This window comes from Rhinolophus hipposideros, assembly GCF_964194185.1.
Source record: "Rhinolophus hipposideros genome assembly, chromosome: 1".
Taxonomy (NCBI): Eukaryota; Metazoa; Chordata; class Mammalia; order Chiroptera; family Rhinolophidae; genus Rhinolophus; species Rhinolophus hipposideros.
Genome location: NC_138047.1, coordinates 35,813,691 through 35,835,577, shown reverse-complemented (window position 1 = coordinate 35,835,577; position 21,887 = coordinate 35,813,691). Strand labels below are relative to the sequence as shown.

Sequence of the window (21,887 nt, the reverse complement as noted above, 5' to 3'; positions counted from 1 at the left end):
TGAGCCTGTGTAGATTTGGGCATGGAAGCTTCATGTCCTTTCCCACATACGTTGCCCTACATACTTTTTTATCTGGCTGCTCATCTGTATCCTTTATAATATCCTTTATGATAAACTGGTCAACATAAGTAAATGTTTCACTGAGTTCTGTGAGCCACTCTAGCAAATTAATGAAACCCAAGGAGATGGTCACAAGAACCTCTGATTTATAGTCAGCTGGTCAGAAACACAGGTGACAACCTAGACTTGTGATTGGCATTTGAAGTGAGGGTGTCTTTTGGAACTGAGCTCTTAAATGTAGCATCTGACATTATCTCCAGATACAATAAGAATTGGGTAAATTGCTTGGTATTGTTAAGAAAACACACAATGGAGTTATCTTTAGTCCAAAAAATCCTTACCTAAGTATGTTAAGTTAATTACTGCCAATTTACTAATGATTCTTGAATCTCCAAATCTGGTTAAACTCTTTTCCTCTCTTCCAATTACCTTCAGGTCAACCTTTCAAAAAACCAGTGCACTAGTTGGTGTCCTACCAAAAAACCTTCTCCCCACACCCATTTTGTTAATGTTCTTCCAGGGTTCCCTCTCCAAACCTATTTTCTGTTCCCTTTCTATACTCATGTTCTTGTCTGTTTTCATGACTTCAACTCTTCATAGCATTGACCCAACTCATCGTGTCTCACCAAGTTTTTCTCCTCACTTCAGATCTCTTGTTCCGTTTATTGGACAGCTCCATCTGAATGTCCTACCAGCATCTCAAACTTAACGTATTCAAATCAAATGACCACGCCTTCCCACCTATTTCCCTATATCAGTAAAGGTGTCATAGACATAGAGTTGCCCTAGTCCAGCTTCAGAATTTGGCACCTTTCTCCAATCTTCTACTTGTCTGCATTTTCCTGGCCACTAGGTAAGGCCTAGAGCAGGGCTTTCTCATCTCTTGCCTGGTTTATTATAATCAACTCGCAGTTCCTCAAACATTATTCACTCTCATGTATGAGGCCTCTTTTCATGATACTTCTTATGAATATAATACCTCCCTCTGTTCTTCTTGACAAAATCCTATTTATTTATCAAGACCCAATGCAAAACCAACTCCTTCATGAAGCCTTTAGGGTTTAAAGTCGATATGATCTTGTCTTATGGAATGGAGTTAGCATTTCCCGGTTTAGGAGAAAATGAGTTAATATATTAGAGGGATAAAAGATAGCTGTGTTCAAATACACTCGGAGGAGGGAGATTTTGAATAGCTGTTTAACAGCTTGATATAATGGTGTATAAATGGTTTAGTATTCATGTTAAGCCATTGTAGCTTTAAGCAGTAAATTTTCCATGATCCAATTTATCAATATCTTTAATGGGTACAAGTGCTGAAAAATGTCCTAGTGATGCACTGAGACGTCCCAGCATCACCTTGATTGAATGTCTGCCAAAATATTTAGCCGAAATCCAATTCTGAGGAAACAGACAAGTCCCAATTGAGGGACATACCATAAAATAGCTGGTCTGCTCTCTTTAACACTGTCAGTGTCGTTAAAGATACCACCCCATCCCCCAGAGGCTGGAAAACTATTTCAGATGAAAGGTGACTAAGGAAATAAGGAGATGTGAAAGCCAAATGCCAGGTGTGGTGCTTGACTGAGAAAGAGCAACTATAATAGACATTATTGGAACAACTGGGGAAATTTGAGTGTGGGTTGAATGTTCGATAATACTATTTCTCAGTGTTGAATGATAGTTGCATATACAGGGGAATACTCTTGATGTTAGGAGGTACGGTAAGCCGGAGTATTTAGACTATTATGATGTGTCCAGCTACTTTTTAAACTGTTCAGCAAAGAGATGTCTGTGCATATAATGTATAATTTTATATGTGCATATATATGGGGAGAGAGAGGTTGGATCTAGGTGAAGTAGATAAAGGGTATGCAATTGTCACGGCATTGATCTTGCAATTTTGGGGTCAATATTGAAAACAATTTACAATATCAAAAGTTGGGGATTAAAAGACATTAGTTCTCTTGTCTTTTTTGAGGGAGGAGGGAGAACTCCCAAATAAACAGTAGATCTGAAGATAGAGACCAGCTTGGGTTAGTAGAGATGCAGTTAGTAGAGATACGTGAGGGTGTTCTTCACATGACATTTTCTTCCTCCTATATTTGTGACTGTCAGGAAAGAGCAGAGTTCCTCAAGAGCATCTACAGAGTTCAAGGTTAGTTTCTATTTTGTCAGGGGGTTGACAGGCTACTGACCATCTATTGATCAAGAAGTCCTCAGTAGCAGGGGCCATGGAGATCCGAGAAGCATGGCCAGAAGGTTTTCCATGCATGGAACCCACACCTGTGTGTCTTAATGGCCTGGTGTTGAGAAGAATCCATTAAGATGGCCCAGCTGCTTGACTTGAAGACAAATAGAAAAGTCTGTTTTCACATAGAAATCCTAAATTATAAACACGTGTAGATTTTACAAATGCATGAATAGGTGTATTTTAGCCCCTGAGTTGAGCTGTGGTTACAAAGAATTCAGGGGTGAAGGTGTTAAAACAAAGTAGTTGAAAATCATTTCCTGGCAAGAATGCAGAGACCCTGGATCCGGGTCTGTGTTTCTTCTCTAACGATTGCTGACATATGAAGCCGTGTGGTGACTGCCTGCAGATGCTCACATTCTTTTTTAGGTGTTAGTGATACTGTTAGCTACATGCCAGAGAGAAAGACCTCAAATTTAGGTCTTGGCACACCAAAAACTTTAAAAACCGCTGCCCTTCAGTCTCCCCATTCGTTAGTATTGCACAACCAAGCTACATCCTGAAACTCAAGTAAATGGTCATCAGAGATCATGCTAAATTCCATTTCAACCCAGAAACATTGGACTTTGTGCAAGAGGCACCAATGTATGAAATCCTTACTTACAATAGGGATTTGGGGATTAAGCTTTGTTTTGCCCAGATTTTAATTGTAACAGCCTTTGTGTGTGTATATGTGCGTGCGTGCGTGCGCGCGCACCGTGGAAAATATAATTGGAAATAGATGATATTTGGGGATTCTGCCCTCAGGGGCTGAACCTTCCTCTAGCTGTCATGAACTATTTGCTTGATCTTGCATATGAATCCTGGAGGATGAAAGCGATCTGAGAAAAAGAGACTTTTGCAGCTGGCAGGGTACTTTAGATATATTCATTTTAAAAACGAGGACACAGGGGTTCATAGACAGGGAATTATTTGCCCAAGATTACACAAATAGGAAAAGCTGAGTGGATCCAAAGCCCCCACCACCCTTCTTCTTGGTTGTGTTACTCACAAGTGTTCCCAGTTGACAATGGAAAACGTGTAAATGATAGATTCTTTTACCTCTTGGGAGAAAGAGAGGGAAACAAAGACTCACTTTTTCAGTTCATCTCTCTCTCTCTTTTTTCTTCCTTTTAGTCAATCCCTTTAAAATATCTTTCTGAGCTCTGTGAAAGACCTCCCTTCACAGAATGTCTCTTCACCTGATGAATGCTGGAAATTTGACTCTAACTGAAGTTCAGCAGGGTATAGCAGGAATGTATCTGGTAGAGTTATCCTACCATTTAGTTACTCTAACACTCAAAAACTTCTTTAGAAAGAGAACGTATTTTTCTTTAATCAAAAGATAAGTTTTCAACTATGCTTAGAGCTGAGCTTCCTGAAATGGATAAAAAATGTAAGTTGCTCTAAACTCTGCAGACTTTAGGAAGCTTTCAAAAGGTATCTGCTTTAGTTTGTGAAACTGATACCTGAACATTTGATGTTTCCTTGTTTGAGGGAAGTCAGGAGGGGAAAAGATGAAAAGGCAGTAGAGATTTCCACATTATGGGAAGATAAAAAATATTGTTTGGATAAAAAGGTAAACATCTGAAGCTGGTGAAAGCTGAGTAGCAGGAGTGAAAAGCCTTTACACAAACTTCATAGTTTTAGGAAAGTTTTAACACAATAAATTTGAGTCCCGGGTGTTTTGGGTGCCTACGTGACATGAAGTGGTTTCATGCAAATCCTCACCGGAGAGTAGCTCTCGTGTGTCTGAGCTCATCCTTATCAATGTCTTATATTTTAGGTTTATAGCCTACAGCTTCCTTCAAAATTTCTTTTTTTTAAAATTTATTGGGGTGACATTTGTTAGTAAAATTACATAGATTTCAGGTGTACAATTCTGTATTACATCATCTATAAATCCCATTGTGTGTTCACCACCCAGAATCAGTTCTCCTTCCATCACCATATATTTGAAAGATTTTTACTGGGGAAGGGAAACAGGACTTTATTGGGGAACAGTGCGTACTTTCAGGACTTTTTTCCAGGTTATTGTCCTTTCAGTCTTAGTTGTGGAGGGCACAGCTCAGCTCCAGGTCCAGTTGCCATTGCTAGTTGCAGGGGGCGCAGCCCACCATCCCTTGTGGGAGTCGAACCGGCAACCTTGTGGTTGAGAGCTCGTACTCCAACCAACTGAGCCACCTGGGAGCTGTTCAAAATTACTAGAGCGTTTACCTGTCCTTCAAAAGTTTATCTTACAGGTTCTTTCAGAAGAAGCTAGTCCAAAGTTCTGTTCTCTGCCTCTGTGTCACTTCTTGTTATTGTTTTTGGTCAGGAAGGAGGCGGAGAAGGCAAAGAGCGGACCAGAGGTGTAAGTTACCATAATGATGACCATCACATATTCAGTACTTACCATGTCTTAGGTGCAGGGCTAGATTAGCTTTCTTAATCTTCACAATTGCCCTGCAGTGTAGTTGTTGCTATGCCTTTACTATATCTCGGGAAAGAAGTAAGCTACTAGCTTTCCCAAAAAAAAATAATAAGAGGCAGAGTTGAGATTTGGACCGTGGTTGTGGTTTGGACCCCAAAATTCCAGAGTCTGTGCCTTTCCTCTGTGTTACACTGTCTCCACTCGGCCTTATAATACGCTGTTGAACCTTAACACTCCTGCACATCTGTTTGGAGGTACCAACTTCTAAGGAGAGCTCATACGTATTTCAGAAGACAACCTCACACCCCTCTCATTTAAGGTCTACTAATTTCACCAAATTGAGGCAGTGGCCTATTTTAAAAGGTCACTGGTAATATTTCTATCACCCCTATAAAATTCATCTCCGTGTGGCCACATCTCAGCACCACATTCAATGAAGCAATAGTAATAGGAGAACATTAGAAATCTTTGCCGACGTCTTTCAAAATAATTCCAGAGTGGTCCCATTCTGAACAGGCAGCAGAACCGCTCCAAACACCCTCCTCTTTCTCTCCTCTCTCTCTTTTTTCTCTTTACACACACACACACACACACACACACACACACACACACACACTACAGTCTCACACCTGCCAGTTTGCCTCTTGCCTCAAATATCTCCCCACCTCCAACTCCCTAAAATCTTTCCAGACTCACACCGTCCTTGCTCTTGTCTTTCTTGCTTCTTACCCCTTTCTTTGCCAGGACTAACCCTCTGCCTTTTCTGGTGCAAATCAATCCAGTTTGGCTTAACTTCTTTCAATCCCCCTTTTACCTGTGATTCTGATTCCAGACAACAGAGACTCAGGAAGACGCAGACATGGAATTCTTCTCTATAGGCAAAGGAGGAGGAGAGACTTGGATACTCTCACCTAGTATATTTTTCCTGCCTTACTCTGCTCTTTGTGGTGTTGCATGGTCTCTGGAGGTGGTCTTGCTCTTCTTGGGGGGACAAGTAAAAATTAGTAGTTGTGTGATGTTCTGTGTGAAGGAGGTACATTTCACTGAAGGAAATGAATAGTCCTTGTGAAGAATCTCAGCCAAAATAGAATTTAATGACACATTTTTCCTTTATTCTCAGCCCTGGCACACTGAGAGAAACCTCGGGAATACATAGAAGAAATGCTCAATTCGCTGCTCTCGAGTTTGGTGCTAAAACCGAGCCAAAGTAGCAACGGTGGTTAGCATTTTAGTAGGTTGAAACGTAAAAGAGCACCGACTGTAGGGAAAAGCAACAGGAAAACTCGAGGTTTTTGGTACACTCAATCCTGCATTCAGTTGAATGGTGGAATATGCACCTAGGGGGTACTTATGACTTGAGAGATGCCTCTCAAGTCAGTATGGTTTGTGTGCTGCGAATTGTAACAGTTTCCATGAGTAGTTTCTAAAAGAACAGATTATCTCATGTCCATTATCTTCTCAACTAACTTTATATGGCTGCCTGATGTATGTGGAAAACAATCCAAACACCTCAAAAAGGCATTGAAGGCTTTCCCTGAGTTAAGGTAACATTCTAGGTTTATCTCCCACTGCATATATCACTCTTAGGAACCAGGATTGCAGTTAATTTATGACACCAACCAAAAGACTTGGCCATATAGTGAATACAAAGATAAAAGTGTGTCAGTTGGTGAGAGCCATTCTCCGCACTGAGTTGAACAGCGTGAAGAGGAATCCTAATGCCTGGTGTAGCAGGCTGCCTGTGGGTTATTCGCTGATGTGCTTGCGTCAGACCAGTAAGTTATTCCCCTTTTACATCATACTAAGTACTTGGGAAGACTCAGTAAGAATTTTTGGTCCTTCTCACTCATCCTGTGTTTATTATCAGCCTCCTGATTTTCTTATTTGGTGAGTGTATAAGTTATTGATTGGTGTGTAACGAGTTACCCCAAAACTAGTGGCTTAAAACAACATTTATTATCTTATAGCTCCTGTGAATCTGGGTATAGCTTCGCTGGGTCCGTGGTTCAGGGTCTCTCACAAGGCTGCAATCAAGGTATTGGCCAGTGTCATTTTAAGACTTCACTAGGGAAGGATCTGCTTCTAAGCTCACGCATGTGGTTACTGGCAGGATTCAGTTCCTTGCAGGATATTGGCCTAAGCCATCATTTTCTTGTCCTGTGAGCCTGTTCACATAGAATAGATCACAGTGTGTCAGCTTGCTTCATCAGAGTTAGCAAGCAAGAAGAACCAGAAAGAGAGAACAAACAAGATGAAAGTCGCAGTCCTCTCTAATCTCAGAAGAGACATTTCATCACTTCTGCCATATTCTATTAATTAAAAGCAAGTCACTGGGTCCAGCTCACACTTAAGGGGTAGAGATTACACAAGGACCTCAACAGGAGGAAGGGATCACTGAGAGCTATTCAGAAGCTGCCTACCACATTGAATAAAATAGTTATGTTAATCTATTGAGAAATCAGGGAGGGCATAGATTTCTTATTTTCCTGAAAATGTGTGCCTCGTAGTTATGGGACTTTAAAGATAACACAGTTTTCCTTGGACCACCTCTCTTGGATAGCATCTGAGGTCTGTTTCCCAGTTTCCTTCAGCTCATATGCACTAAAAAGAGGGCATGTTGTCTCGCTTTCCAAGTGCAAATCTACTTATGACTCAAGACATACTAATTCCTGCCTTCTAGGGGCTCAAATATACAAACAAGGTCTAGTAACAGTAGACTGTGAAATGTCAATAAAATATAACATGCAAGGTAGAACAAGGAAGGAATTTCCATTTGAGATTAAGAACTTTGGAGGATGTAGGATCTGAATGGAGCATCTACAAATAGTGAAGACCACTGAAGTTGGGGGAAGGACATTCTAGCCTCAGGGATGGAATGAGAAAAGCTCCAAACCACAGGAACCAGGTCTTGTCTGGGAGAGTCCATTATTTGCATATGGATGTAGCTGGAGCCCCAGGGTCCCTGAGAGAGATCAGTGCTATGGAAGGTGGACCAGGAATAGGAAGTTGAGACCAGAAATGCCATCTGGGTGTGTTTGGACTCATTTTATATGCAGTAAGAGCCACTGAAAACAAAGGAATCTTGTGTTCCAGATAACTCTGGTCACCAGATGGAAAACAGATTGTGGGAAGAGACCAGCAAAAGTTAATTAGGAGACAGTAATCCAAATAAGAGATGATGAACCCCTAAGTTTGGTAGAAGCAATGGGAATGGAGATGAGGAGACAGGATTTATGTTTCTCTTTTTCACCGAATATAATATGCCATTAATTATAAGACACCATTTTTTAAAAGTACAACTAGTGAGAAAGAAAGCTGCCAGTTAAATGATGACACAATGCTAAAACACCAACAGTGGAAAGATGCATTTTTATTTCAGAGGTTAAGAAAATTGTACATCGTAGAATTCACTAAATATGATAAATAATTTCAGGAAGATGACATCGATGTTTTGGACTTGAGTATCCTGGAGGATAGTGATGCAATTAATAGGAATCATGGGAGCAGAGGATGAAACATGGGTTCCAAGAGAAAAGATGAATTCTCTTTTGGACATATCGAGTTAGCTATATTTACGAGATATTCATGTGCAGATGTCTGGCAGACAATTGGAAATGTTGGTTTGGAACTCAGGGAAAAAGTTATAAAAAATTGGAGTAAGTTAATGAGTGGATTATTCTGAAGTTAAATCCTTATTCTTAAATATATATTAAGACGGATTATTTTTTGGGTAACCATAAGCTTTGAATCTTACCCCCCACCTCCAAAAAATTGTAGTCTATTTTTGGATTGTTTGGTCTACATTGGCAGAGACAGAGGGGATGAAAGGCGTTAGAGCCCACGGGAGTCATTAGTAATTGCACTTGGATAGGAAAATCATGACAGATAATGACTTAGAAAGATCTTCATGTAATTGACAATTCATTGAGATATAATATTCAACCAATCTCATACCCTCTAGCCTCTCTTATACTCCTTGATACTTCACTGTTACAACTAGGGAAGTGTATTAGTTTGCTAGGGCCGCCATGCCAAAGTATCACAGACTGGGTGGTTTAAGCAACAGAAATTGATTTCCTCTCAGTTCTGGGGGCTAGATGTCTAAGTGTGGGCAAGTTTGGTTTCCTCCGAGGCCTCTTTCCTTGGCTTGTAGACGGCCATGTCTTCCCTGTGTCTTTACATGGCCTTCCCTCTCTGTGGGTGTCTGTATCCAGTCTCCTGTTCTATAAGGATGCCCCTTATATTAGATTAAGACCCACTCCAATTACCCCATTGAACATAATCACCTATTTAAAGACCCGGTTTCCAAAGACACTCACATGTCTGAGTTACGGGGGCTTCTGATTTCAACATGTAAGTTGTGTGTGTGTGTGGGGGAGTGCAATTCAGTGGGTAAGCTAGCCAAGCACTTAAATTCTTATTCACATGTGTTATGAATGCCTAGACTTGCTAGCTGAAGTCTAATATCCTCTCCATGTACCACAAATTATTTTTCCAAGCTTCTTTCCATAATTATTTTGTATCTCTGCAGAGGTGGAAGGTTATATATAGCAATGCTGTGAAACATTTTTTTCTAGCTTTTTTCCCCTTCCTATCCCTGGGGGAGGGGAGATGGGAATTCTTTGAAGAAAGCAAGAAACCACTTGTTCTCCCTTATCTTTCACTGAATAGCATTTAGCAGAGTTTGTGACATTACATCAGTTCCTCACTTTTTTCCCCTTAGAAACAGGGTTTTAATTAGTAACTGTGAGGAAAAAAATTATATAATAGCAGGAAATGCATAGTTCAGTCTAAGTCTTGCTTGTTTTTTTTCCCCATAGTCAAAACTTGCCTAAAGAAAAAAATTTCTGTAGAACTAATTTTTAGCATGTACTCCAAACCTAGGGTTGTAGGGATTCTGTTTGACAACAGGAAAATTTTCACCAAGTAGCTGAAAGCATCATATGAAAGAGTAAGACCATGCTAGGTGAACGAGTACTTCTCTTAAAATATACCATAATCAGATTGTTTTTGTAGGATATTTGTCTTGGCAAGTATTTCAAAAACACTTGCTAGACAGCTCTCTTGTAATTAGCTGGCTTCCCGCTAGAACCTTGGGCCTCCCCTCATGTGAATGGGTGCAAAAATTAGTTTCTCTTTCTGTCATGCTCTCCACAACAGAAAATACTGTATTTCTAGGTAAATTGTTTGGTATTTAATTGATCTTTTATAAAATTTAACTTGATTCAGCTTAAAGTTTTGATTGACTTAAATATTTTCCCTATCTTAAAAAATAAAGGGTAATTGATATGTATTATGAAAATGGTACTTTACTTCAGTGATCTTCCTCCCCCAAACCCATAACTCTAGTGTCATCATGAGAAAAATATCAGACAAACCCAAACTGAGGTACAAAATACCTGACCAGTACTCCTCAAAACTGTCAAGGTCATAAAAAACAAGGGAAGTCCATATAATATCGTATCCTGGATGGGAATTTTGCAACAGAAAAAGTGCATTAGGGAAAAACTAATGAAATCCAAATAAAACACGGAGCTCAGTTAATAGTAGTATACCAGTGTTTATTCATTAGTTGTGATAAATGTACCATAGTAATGTAAAATGTAAAATTACGATGCAGGGTGCAAGTTATACTATCTTGCAGCTCCCTGTACTATCTTTGCAATTTTCTGTAAACCTAAAAACTACTCTGAAATAAAAAATTTACTTAAAAACAAAATGATTAAAGATAAAATAGAGCATAATGCAAGGAAACTATAAAATTGGCAAAGAAACAGAAGTTATTAATAAATATTAAACGTCAACCTACCACTTGATGTATTGTTATAAATAAATGGCAAGATACCAGTGAGTCAGTTGGCGTATCAATCCAATACACGTTTATAAATGATGAATTGGTTGTAAACACCGTGTTTTATAGCATTTGGAAATTCCAAATGGTAAACCTATGCATGAGGTTTCTGCTCACATATTTCAGGATCCCCGTTTTTAGAATCTGCACAAAGAAATATTTCATTTCCTTTAGGGAGGTTTAATAAAAACCAACAGGTGGGAAATGGGTTTTGCAGTAGCATGAACGGTCATAACCATAAATACTAGTACCTCAGAATTATACCGGCAGAGGATTGTAAACACATTAATCACCCAACAGTGCAGAGATTCCATTCTCAGATGTCATCTCAATTTCAGGCACAAAGATTAAATGCCTCCACTTAAATCTGAAACACTGAATGGATATGATGGTCCTTTATTTTCATGAGGAATCATAAAGTGTTTCACCAGTTTCCTGGTCTATAAAATAGGGTAGATAAATCTTATCTCCGTATTGTGGATTAAATGAGATGATGTATGTAAAATGCCTAATATGGTGGTTGGTACACAATATGTTTTCAACCAATTGTGGCTATGTTTATTATTTATTATGTTCATGATTATTTTGATGGCTTTAGAATTTCTGAACTACAAGCTATTTAGAGATTTATCTTTGAAACACCATTATTTTACAAATGAGGAAACTGAAATTTAGAAGGCAGTAATTTGCCTGGGGTCATGCAGCTATTTTGTTCCAGATTGGGGACTTGAACTCTTGTTCCTCAGGTACTACTGGGTACCTATTCCAGACCCAGACTTACTGATAGTATTGGGTGCCTACTATGCACCCACAGCTGTCACAAAGCTCTCCTCCAGAATTACATTCTGGTATCTCTACCTTTTGGAGATTCTGTTCCCCTTCCTCAGAGGGAGCAGAATTCTCCTCCTCCTTCCGTAGTTAAGTGTGGCAATCACACTCTCCTCCAGTTAGTTTCCTTTCACTGCATCAGCGTTTCAGGCTGCTGCAGCCTGCTCCTGGATAGAGCAGGCTTAGCTATCCTGAGGACTGCTTTGGGAAAGGGCATGTTCTAGCTGCTGTGTTGAGACTGCCAGTTGGAGCACACACGGAGAGATGCCCCACCCATCTGCTCTTGTGGGTATGCTGGAGTTTAACGCAGAATATGAGGATGTGTGGGGGTAAGTAAAATCCATTATGAAAAAATACATGTTTATGGATGTCCATGAGGGAAGGAAGGAAGCTATTTAGATTTAATACTTGGTTAAAAAAAAAAGTTGCTTTTTACACACTTACGGTATGGCTACAATAATCTAAGAATTATTTTCCTGTGGAGTTCACCTTATCCCCTGATATTTCTACCACCTGTTGCCTTTTATTAAGCCTTTTTTATTCTCTAAGGAAAGCATTGTTTTTTTCATTTGGGGGTGTGTCATAGAAGACACATAGACACGTTAGTTTAGTCAAAAGAAAGAGGATTTTTAAGAGTTTTGTGAATTATGCCAACAGTCCTCTGTTCCTCAACAGTACACGGTGCCATGGGGAAAATGTGACTACATACATCTGAGGTACTGTTTCACTTGAGCCCCCCTCAAACCTGCTTTTGTTTGCACCATCTCCTTTGCCTTCCAAAAAATATCCACTTCTTAAAATGAGGGGGTAAAGAATTGAGGATAAAATGGGGGAGGGAATGAGGAGGCAATGAATCTGGGTTCAAGGTCTTGCTTAACCTTTTCCTTCAAAGTCAGTATTTACTGCCGGCTGGGGAAGGAATGGAGGTTATTTCTGGACAGTTCTCTAATAAAATCCTGTTAGACCTGTCCGAATGCTCAAGGCTTCATGGCACTGGTTATCTAGTGGAAGGAAATTTTCCTTAGTTAAATTTATGAGGCTAGGTTGAAAACCAAGCTGAAACAGAGCCTGGCAAATCCCCATGGCAAAATGATTCATCTTCGTAGAGTCGGAAAATCTATTTTTATCACCTTTATTCAGCCAACTCCTCATTTTTATTCCCTCACTGAACTACTATTTCCTTCAGGGTGCTGAATAAACCAAATGTGTCGGGAGTCTGAAACTTCCCTTTGGGTTGTTCCCAGTGTGGCTGATACCCAGAGAGGGGTATTGTTCTGCCCTGCATAGGTGCATACTTCACAAAGTCAAGGTCAAGTAAAACAGAGGCTGCACCCTTTAGCTGCCTGCCTGGGAGTATGTGCCACTGTGCTCTCCCGACTTTTGTGTAAGGTATGTAGAGAATGACTAGGTGACCGGAACTCTTCTGTCCTAGAAGGGTGGGCAGGACGTGCCACTCGCTGTATGGCTTGCCTTTTTGACTGTGAAGCAAGGCATGGAAACATTGCCAGTGCACCTCCTTCAGCTAATAATGGAGCAGAGAGAGACCTTCAGACACCGTTTTATCCATTTTCCTATTTCCATTCAGGTCTCTGTGCCATTCCAGGCTGCTGCATATTCCCACTGGATCTTGCTAGAGTCCCATATATAATGCTGAGGAGTGGTGATTGTTTTCTACAAGGAAGTTTAAAAGATTAGGACAAGAATCCGTTTTTACTGAATTTCCTTGTCTAACACATTCAGAATGCTTCCTGTATGGGAGCTGCGTACGGCAAATGGCAATTAGAAAAGCAATAGGAATGTTAACTACATAGAAACAGTGTTCATGGCTGTTGGGAGTATTTTTAGCATCTGGTATACAATAGGCACTCAATAAATATTTTATGAAATGAATGGCCAGGATACCATTCCTCATGCCCCCAGTTAGTCTTCTTAACAGATAGCCTTCAGGAGGTTTGGTTAGGAGTTGGCATTGTGGAGTCAGGTGGCTTCAGTTCAAATGCTGGATTTGCAATTTCTTAACTGTGTGCTCTTTAGAAAGTTATTCAAACATCTGAGGCCTCCATTGCCTCATCTGTACAATAAGAATAATACAGTAACTACCTTATATGGATTTCATGAAGAGTAAATTAGTTAATATAAGTTAAAAGCCTAGAATTTTTCCTGTAATGCAGTTTAAGATATGAAGAGGAGGGAAAGCAGGAAGAGACGAGGAGGAGCAGGACTGGTTATTGGGATGAATTTAGGAACTTTTGAGATTTTGACCCTGTCTTTCAGGTCCAGTGATTCTCTTCAACCATGATTCCAAGGATTTACAAACCTTCCTTTGTTTGGTAGAGAGAATAATTTGAGAATAAAAGAATAAAATGGAATTCGGGGGGGAGGTTTATATCCAATCTCTCAACACATAGTTATTGAGCTTCCTGTTCAATACCAAGTACTAAACTAAACCTTGGCTATTTAGTGTGGAAACGGTCCTAGTCAAGCCTTAACGGATGAGGCAGTCTAGACTCTATTGAATTCATGGGCTCAGTGAATGAATTCACATGGGCTCACCTATGAATTCATGGGCTCAGTGAACATTGCTGGTATTAAAAAGGTTATGTTCTTTCTTCTCTGCTAAAAAGGTACGTTGAGTAGACCTAAAACAATGATGCTTTCAAATTTAGCTCCCAGCAGTGAATGAGGGATGAGGAAGTAGGGAGAAAGTTGCATTTGTTGTGAAGTGTTGTACAAAGGCCAACTCTATAGCAGAATAAAGGCAGTGAAGGATATACATACATGGGCATTGCATTGACCCGTGAAACTGGAGGGACGGACATTTACAGCAGAAATGTGTGTGATCAACTTCTGAAACATAAAGGTCCGCGGGTAAGTATTAAAAAAAAAGAAAGGAGTTAGAATATGATGTAATAGCCAGTAGACCCTAAGAGTCCTCAAGCCAATCTCTGAGAGTGTAGATGGAAGAAGGCTGGGTTTCTTCGAGGCCTTCCTCTCTTTTCAGCTCCTGGTACTGCCATGGCAGGTGGACTTCTGTTTGATCCTTTTCAGAACCCAGAGCCTCCCATCTCTTGGAAATACAAAGATGTGTGTGAGCTACTGATCTCCATGTGGCTCTGTAGAATATTTCGATATTTTAGTTTGGTGAATCCTTTTTTGATTGTGGAGAACTTCAACAGAGATCTGTGTCTACCCTGTACACCATTCGCTCACCTTTGCCTGATCTGTTTTTGAGGGGCAGTGTTGTCCTTAGATGTCTTCTAGCTCTGACCCTGTAAGTCATCAGTGTGAATTGCAGAATGGAATAATTAATAATTTTTTCATTGTACTTTCATCCTAGTGGTTGGATTCATTCCTGGGGACTCTGTTTCTTGTAAGTAGTCATTTCTCCCACAGCAGTCATCTGTGGAGAAATGGAGCTTACGAAATGACTGGGGCATGTTTCACAGGGCTGTGTTCAGTTCCGTCTGTTTGATTCCCATGTAAGCTTTGGCAGTGATCTCCATAAGTGTTTCTGTGGGCGGTGCTGCAAAATGACTTTGGTAAATAGCCCCCTGGCTGTTGTTGGCTGGGTCCCTGAAAATATCATAAAGGATACAACTTGAACAGTCACTGAGGTTTCCTTGTCCTTCCTAGAGCTGACCCAGGACTGACATCAGAAAGCCTGACCGCCGCCATATTGTGGTATGAGCAGCAGCTGGGAATTTTTCTGTGCTTGCTGGCTTCTGCTTGACTGCTCCGTACCGGAATGGACTTCTGACTGCATCACGTTTCCTCTCCTCTTATTACCCATCCTGGGATTTTTGCCTTAGCCTTGAATCTGCTGGAATCTTTTTTGATAGGTTCTCATTTCATCTTCCTCATTTCTGTTTCAATTTTTCACTCCCAGAATAATAACAAGCCTTTGAAGTTCCCAATTTATTGATTTTATCTAGGCTTCTGCTGCTACATTTTGCCTTTAGGACTATGGATGAGCTTGGGAAGTTCTTAGATATACATATGTATGAAGTAGACCTGTTTTCCCTATTTCTCTCTTCTCCCATTTCTGTGAAACAATTATTTGCGTGGCATGTTGAATGCCACGAGGATATTTCAGCTGTCTCTAGAGATCCATCCCATCACAGTAGCTTGCATTCTATCACACTGTGAGCAAACCTCATCCAAGACTTTCTTAAATCAGAGGACAGTGTTCCATCAGTGTAGGTATTAACAGTAAGAAAGAAAAACTTACTACAGTGTGCTTATGCAAATTAACTCCAACACATTGAAAATAAGGACTAAAAGGTTATAAAATATTCCTCACATTATTGCTAAAAATTAATCTTTTCAAAAATGCTTTTTGAATTAATGCTGTTTGATGCTGGCAAAACTGACTACCAAATAGAATGATCAAGGGATCGGTTGACTTTCAAGAAATAATTAACTAACCTGTCTTTGATACCATCAACATGATTTTTGATAATCTGTTAGTTCGATGGAAGATAAAAATATAAAATTTGTGATTTATGAAGGAGAAATTTGTGAGGGAGAGAGTAACACAAGGACCTGTGTCTAAGAGATGTGGGTGCTAATTCTACTGGTGGATCCAGCACTTTCTTCCCCCATAAGGAGTATTCCCCAAGGCCAAGCCTTTCTTTCCCAAGACAACTAGTTTCCTTCATGGCACAGAATGTCTGTTTAACTTGGTTAACAGTATTTAATTTTTACTATAAATATACATACTATATATTTTTATGGGTTTTAATAGAAATATGTTAACCTATGCTTATAGGTGTAAATATAAAAACAAAATATACGGAATAGGTTTGAATGCGATATTAGGACATCTCTTGAGTGACGGGATAGATAGTGTTTTGTTCCTAAAAGAACTTATATTTAAGGAAGTTGGATTTTTCATGAAATTTACTCAAGCAAGACAACCTGCTAGGTTTAATATATATGAAAATTAAACTTTTGGTCCGTTCTGTTTCAAATTGAAGCTTTCTTTTTCTTGGAGCCTGGGCGTCAAGGCTGGCATACTAACAATTAGACTGACCTGTATCCTTGTGGTCATTCTCTCTGCACTATAAGCACAGTTAATTGGATGGCATATGAAGGAACATTGTCACCATCTTAATTTTTTTGTCAGGTCTGAGTTCCTTGGCAGGCCTCTGTGCCCCAGAACTGTGTGCTCCACCACGGGTCCTGACGTCTTGGCCAGGTTTCTGATTAAACAAGGCGTTTCTGTGTCATATGTTTATAAAGAGCACGTGGTATATATTTATTTTGTGATAGGTTTTTATCACTTAGTAGAAAGATGTTAGTGTGTCTTACATGAATGATCACTCACCCTATCATTTCATAGTTCCTAGTTGTGTGTGTGTGTGTATGTGTGTGTGTGTGTTTCTGCATGGGTGACTGCTTTATGGGACAGGTCGACAAGACTGCCATGGAAATATTCTCTCCCCAGGTGTTTACTTCTATATTTTTATCTGAAATTCAACCTTTTCACCTATGGACACATGTTCCTGCAGTAAATACGTAACCTGGTGAAGTCTTGGTCTTGTATTTTTGACTCCCCACCTTTTCCCCTCCAGCCTGCTTAGCTCAAACCCATGGTTATGCTGGATGCTTTCTGTGTTATGCTTTGGCTTGTAATGGGCCAGCTGAAAGATAAATTGCTGTTAAATAAATCTATGACCCTTTTGAGAACAAATAGAGCTGTTGAAAGAATTTAAGAATATAGTGACTCCTTAAAAGACTGTCAACATTCATGAACCCTTTGACTAAAAGTGAATTTTCTTCTCTGTGTGTGTGTGTATACTGAAACTTTGAAAAAAGAACCTCAGTAGCAAGATATTTGAAGCCTTTTGTGTTCCTAACCTTGCAAAGTTTTTCTTGGCGAGACTTGAAGAAAACTTAACTGTCATCTATTTTCTGTTCCTATTGAGGGGAGCAGTTGGGACTGGAGACTCTGGGGGAGCCCACAGAGGAGAGAGGGGCCCAGGAGCTGCTGGGTGCCAAGTGCTTACCTAGTTATTCTGTTGCGTTCACCCTGTTCCCCAAGGCCAAGCCTTTCTTTTCTTTTTATCTTTTCTCATGTGTCTCCACTGCTGTGGGCCTGGGACATTGGAGCCTACCCTGGACCACACACATCTCCTTTTGCCACTGGGTTCATCTCTGGACACTGGATCAGCCCTACTGCCATTAGGGTGGTTATACTTCCTAGGGAACTTCATTTATCTGTGCTGGGGAAGCTGATTGGGACTATGCAAGCTTTGCTGTTGTGGGTTTAACCTTGTGGGACTGCCCAATTTGCCTAAGTTACCTCTTGGGTCCTTGATCTAAACTCCAGTTGCCAGGCAACGAATATGCGATAATTTGAATTGGTCTCTTTTCCCTCTTCTGTCTTTCTTGTTTGCATCCTGAAAACAACTGCTCTGACCTGGCAAATGCCTGTGGGGACTTCAGTGTCATTGGACAGATTACTTTACCCCTTTGTATAACCTCAGAGTTACTGCCAATACAAGGTGAAACATATTTTGTTCATCATCCTGAATTGCAGCGTGATGTCAGTTGGAATACTAAGATCAACTTAGAGATATTTTTAGCAAAATAAAATATTTTGATGCATATCTCTCACCTGAAAAATTTCCCAGATTTGCTATTTCTAGCTTCTTAGCAACTTCACAAAGGGGTATTGTATTTGAGTTGGAAAAGAAAAATATTTTTGTTTCCTGCCCTTGACGTTTAGTGGAATTGATAAAAAGCATCGAGGCTCTTTGAGTTCTGGATCTCACGCTCGAGCGCGTGCGCGCGCACACACACACCCCAAACACATTATGTAAGAAAGAACTTAAGTGGTTTTATTCCTGTTTGTCTGTATGAGGGGAGAGTTACTGTGGAGAGTGAGGGGCAATCATCAGCAGGAATAGAAAACAAAGAGCTTTGCTAAGAAAGTCATAGTAATAGTGATTAGGCAGCTACCATGTCATCTGGCTTTAAACTTAACATTGACCTTGACTGATGATTTTGACTTTCCCTATCCAGGCTAATTCAAAGGCTCCTTTATCATGTATATTCCTGAAAAGAATCTCTTGCAAGTTGATTTGTAGGGTGTTAGAGCTAAACTGTTTTATTAAATAGTGATGGTCTCTTACAGTTGATCAATAAATGAGTGATAGTCTTTTATGGTTGATCAGAAAATATTCATTAAAAAAGTCACGAGTTTGACTTTTTCAAAAAGTTTAAATAAATACAGAACTTATATACTTAAGCAGTTGGAAGACAAAATAATGCATTCAGTTAAGAATATCCATTTCACTTCATACTTATTTGGCATTTTAATTTTTTTGGCCACAGTTTAGATGGCCCGACTGTTATATTGCTTAAATTTGCCAACATGAAGTATTAACAATAAACTGAATACTTTACAAAAAATAAATTATTCCTGCTTGGCTTACCTATTTATTCATTCACCAAGGTTTCCCAGACTTTATCAATAGGTTTCTAAGCAGACATGTGCTGATATATTGCTATTAAGGCACAAGAGACTGCCTTCTGTGTAAAGTAGAAAGAAGCCCTCACCCATCTCTATATTTTTATTAAAAAAAAAAAATCCCTGGGAGACATCATTTATGTTCTATTACTCTTTACGCTTGCCTGTCCGTAAAATGAAATCAATGTGTTGTTTTTATTTCCCAACTATCTTCATTCATATTTCTCTTTAACCCTCCTCATTCAGTTTTGTTGTTTTTGTTTTCTTTGTGTTTTTTTTTTTTTTTACTCTGAAGTCTTTCAGGCATTTTCACCACACTCTTTTCTTGCCTAATTTACTATTTCATTTAACATGGCATTCCAGGCAATGAAGGTATTGCATTCCCTATGACAGGTAACGGCACTAAAATAGTAGTGACCTTTAGTATAATGGGAGCAAAAATTGCTCTCCTGGGTCAGCCCAACTTTTCCGTTAGCTCAACTCCGTGCTCTGTTAGCCACAGAAATGCCAAGGGCTTCCCCTCCATCCATTTTTATGAATTCCTTGGGGTCTTTACTATATTTATAGCTCCCTGTCAGGTTAGGTCTTTAGTACTGGAAGAGGGAAAGATTTGCAAATGGAACTTTTCTTTGCACTTTGTCTTTCCTATTATCCTTACAGATGTTAACTACAGAGGTCAGGTACACTCCAGCTAAGTGACTGTGGGCCAGTTATTTAACCTTATGCTTTAGCCTTCTCATCTGTAAAATGAGGGTGAACTATAGTACCAACCTCATAAGTGTTGTAAGGATTAGATGAGCTAAGGCAGGTAAAGCAAATAGTGTATATACCTGGTACATGGTACATGCTCAGAAAAAGGTGACAATGTTATCACTACGATGGTGCTGATGCAAGTGGTAATGTCACTCACAACCTTCCTGAGACCTCTATTTCCTCCTCTGTACAATGGCATAATAATAGTACCAAACTCACTGATGTGTGAAGAATAGCGATGTATGGATCAACTTAGTGTGTTGTCTGACATCTGATAAGCTCTCAGCCAATGGTGGTGGAGATTTGGGCAATGATGTCGATTCATTATGCATCTCCTGTTTATCCCCACTCTTTGTTTAAGGCTTGAACATTAAGCCATAAACCTATCCATGAGGCTCTAAACTAATCAAGTCACTTTGAGCAAGCCACTTGCTCTTTCTATATTTATTCCTCCTTATAAGTTGACAGTGTTGCACTAAATGCTCTGAATAGTCTTTTCCTTTACAGTATTTATAGCAATGATCACCCCATCACTCAACTCAATTTTGAAAATACGTATTAATGAGAACTCATTCAAAAGAACGCCTTTGCCTTTCACTACCAAAAGCCTTACTAAATTAGTCTCTTAGCTAATTTTCTCTTATTTAAAAAATCAAGCTGTTTTGTTTATATGATTAGTGACTCCATTAACTGGCCCTATCCATAAGTGTAACTGATCAGTCTATAATTCCCCAAAGCCATTCTTATTTTTCGTGCTTATATTTTTAATTTATCAACCCTTGGCTGGTTTCACCAAAAATTAAATCCTGATGCCTTCCAGATATACCCCAGATTGAGGAAGAGTATTCAATCTTGTCTCTGTGCCAATGGCTGCTCTACTTTGTTCTATATCCTAAATCCTTAACCAGCCTTTTCTCTTTGGGAACCAGATTGAAAAACTGGTTTCCATTACAATCTCATCACCCTGAGGAAGACTCAGTATGCAGTGTGGTTTCAGGCCAAGAGGAGTGGAATAGAACCCCAAAGAACTAAGTTGCAGTCCAGGATCTGTCCCCAGAGCTGAGGGACTTTAGACAGGACATTGCTTTAATCCTTAGTTTTCCCATCTGTCAAATGAAAGATAGGACAGGATGATTCCTAAGGCCTTTCTCTGTGTGAAAACGTGTCCCTATTTCTTCCCATATGTCTCATACTGTTAGTATTAGCTACCACTTATTTGATACCTACAATATGTCATTGTTCTAATAAGTTAACATTGAGTGCTCATTGTATGCTAAGCACTTTACACCTATTATTTATTCCCATTCCCCACAGTAACCCAACAGACAGATGAGACTAGTATCCTCCTTTTACGGATGAGGAAACTGAGACACAGGGATGTTAGGTGTATGCTCAAGGTCAATGACGGATTGAGCTGGAATTTGAATCCAGGAGTCTAATGCCATAATAAAATATGCAACATTCCTAAGCACTAGTTTTTTTCTCTTTTTCTTCCTACAACAACAGTGGGAATGAGATAATAGTATTCTCATTTTAGAAATGAAGGAACTAAGCATAAGGAGGTTAAACAGGTCACCAAAGTAACTCAGCTATTGGGTGACGGAGCTGGGCTTCAAACTCAAGCCTGGCTCTTAACCACCACATTTCACGGCCTGAGTGCATTTCTCACTACTCTAACAGGTTCCTTTGTTATCAGTGAAAAGCTAAGTTGTGGTATATTTTAAAAAGGAGAATACTTTTATATATGTATAAGCACATAAGATAGAAGCCTTTAAGCATATATATATATATATACATATATATATGTATATATATATGTATATATATGTGTGTGTGTGTATATATATATATACATATATATACATATATATATATATATATGCTATCCAAATAATGCTATCTAAATTAGTGAAACTTGACCATGTCCCCAAATTGCAAGAGATGGCAGGCTTCACTCCTAGTTTCCTCAGTGCAGCTTTAATTACTTATGTCCTATATTCTTCACTCTGCTGTTTAAAAATCTATTTCCTATTTATAGGAAGGTAAGACCCCAAATTTGATAGACTATAAACATGAATATTTGGTAGAATCTAATTGGTTAATGTTTATTGTATGTCTGACACGTACTAGGTGCTTAATTAATGCCTATTGATTGAATCAATAAGGAAAAATAATTTGATACCCGTATGCCATTTTACTCTCTTAGGCAGTGAAAAAAAAAAAAGTCTTCCACTTTCAAAATGACTTGAAGTAAATGACTCAAGGCCATCGCATCTCACCA

At 39.4% G+C, this 21,887-nt stretch overlaps 1 protein-coding gene across 23 annotated transcripts in view; it reads left to right on the top strand.

Annotated features, from left to right (window-relative positions):
• Positions 1 to 21,887, top strand: part of LIMCH1 (LIM and calponin homology domains 1) — a 352,720-nt gene that overhangs the window by 179,374 nt on the left and 151,459 nt on the right. For 3 of the 23 annotated variants that reach the window (XM_081061247.1, XM_081061246.1, XM_081061237.1), the window contains exon 1: positions 11,512 to 11,708. The exons of 18 other annotated variants lie outside the window; for them this stretch is intronic. The gene's annotated coding sequence lies outside the window, so the exon portion shown is untranslated. Of the gene's footprint in view, positions 1 to 11,465; positions 11,709 to 21,887 lie in introns of those variants that run through there. 2 more of the 23 variants (XM_081061244.1, XM_081061241.1) reach the window with 2 other exon arrangements.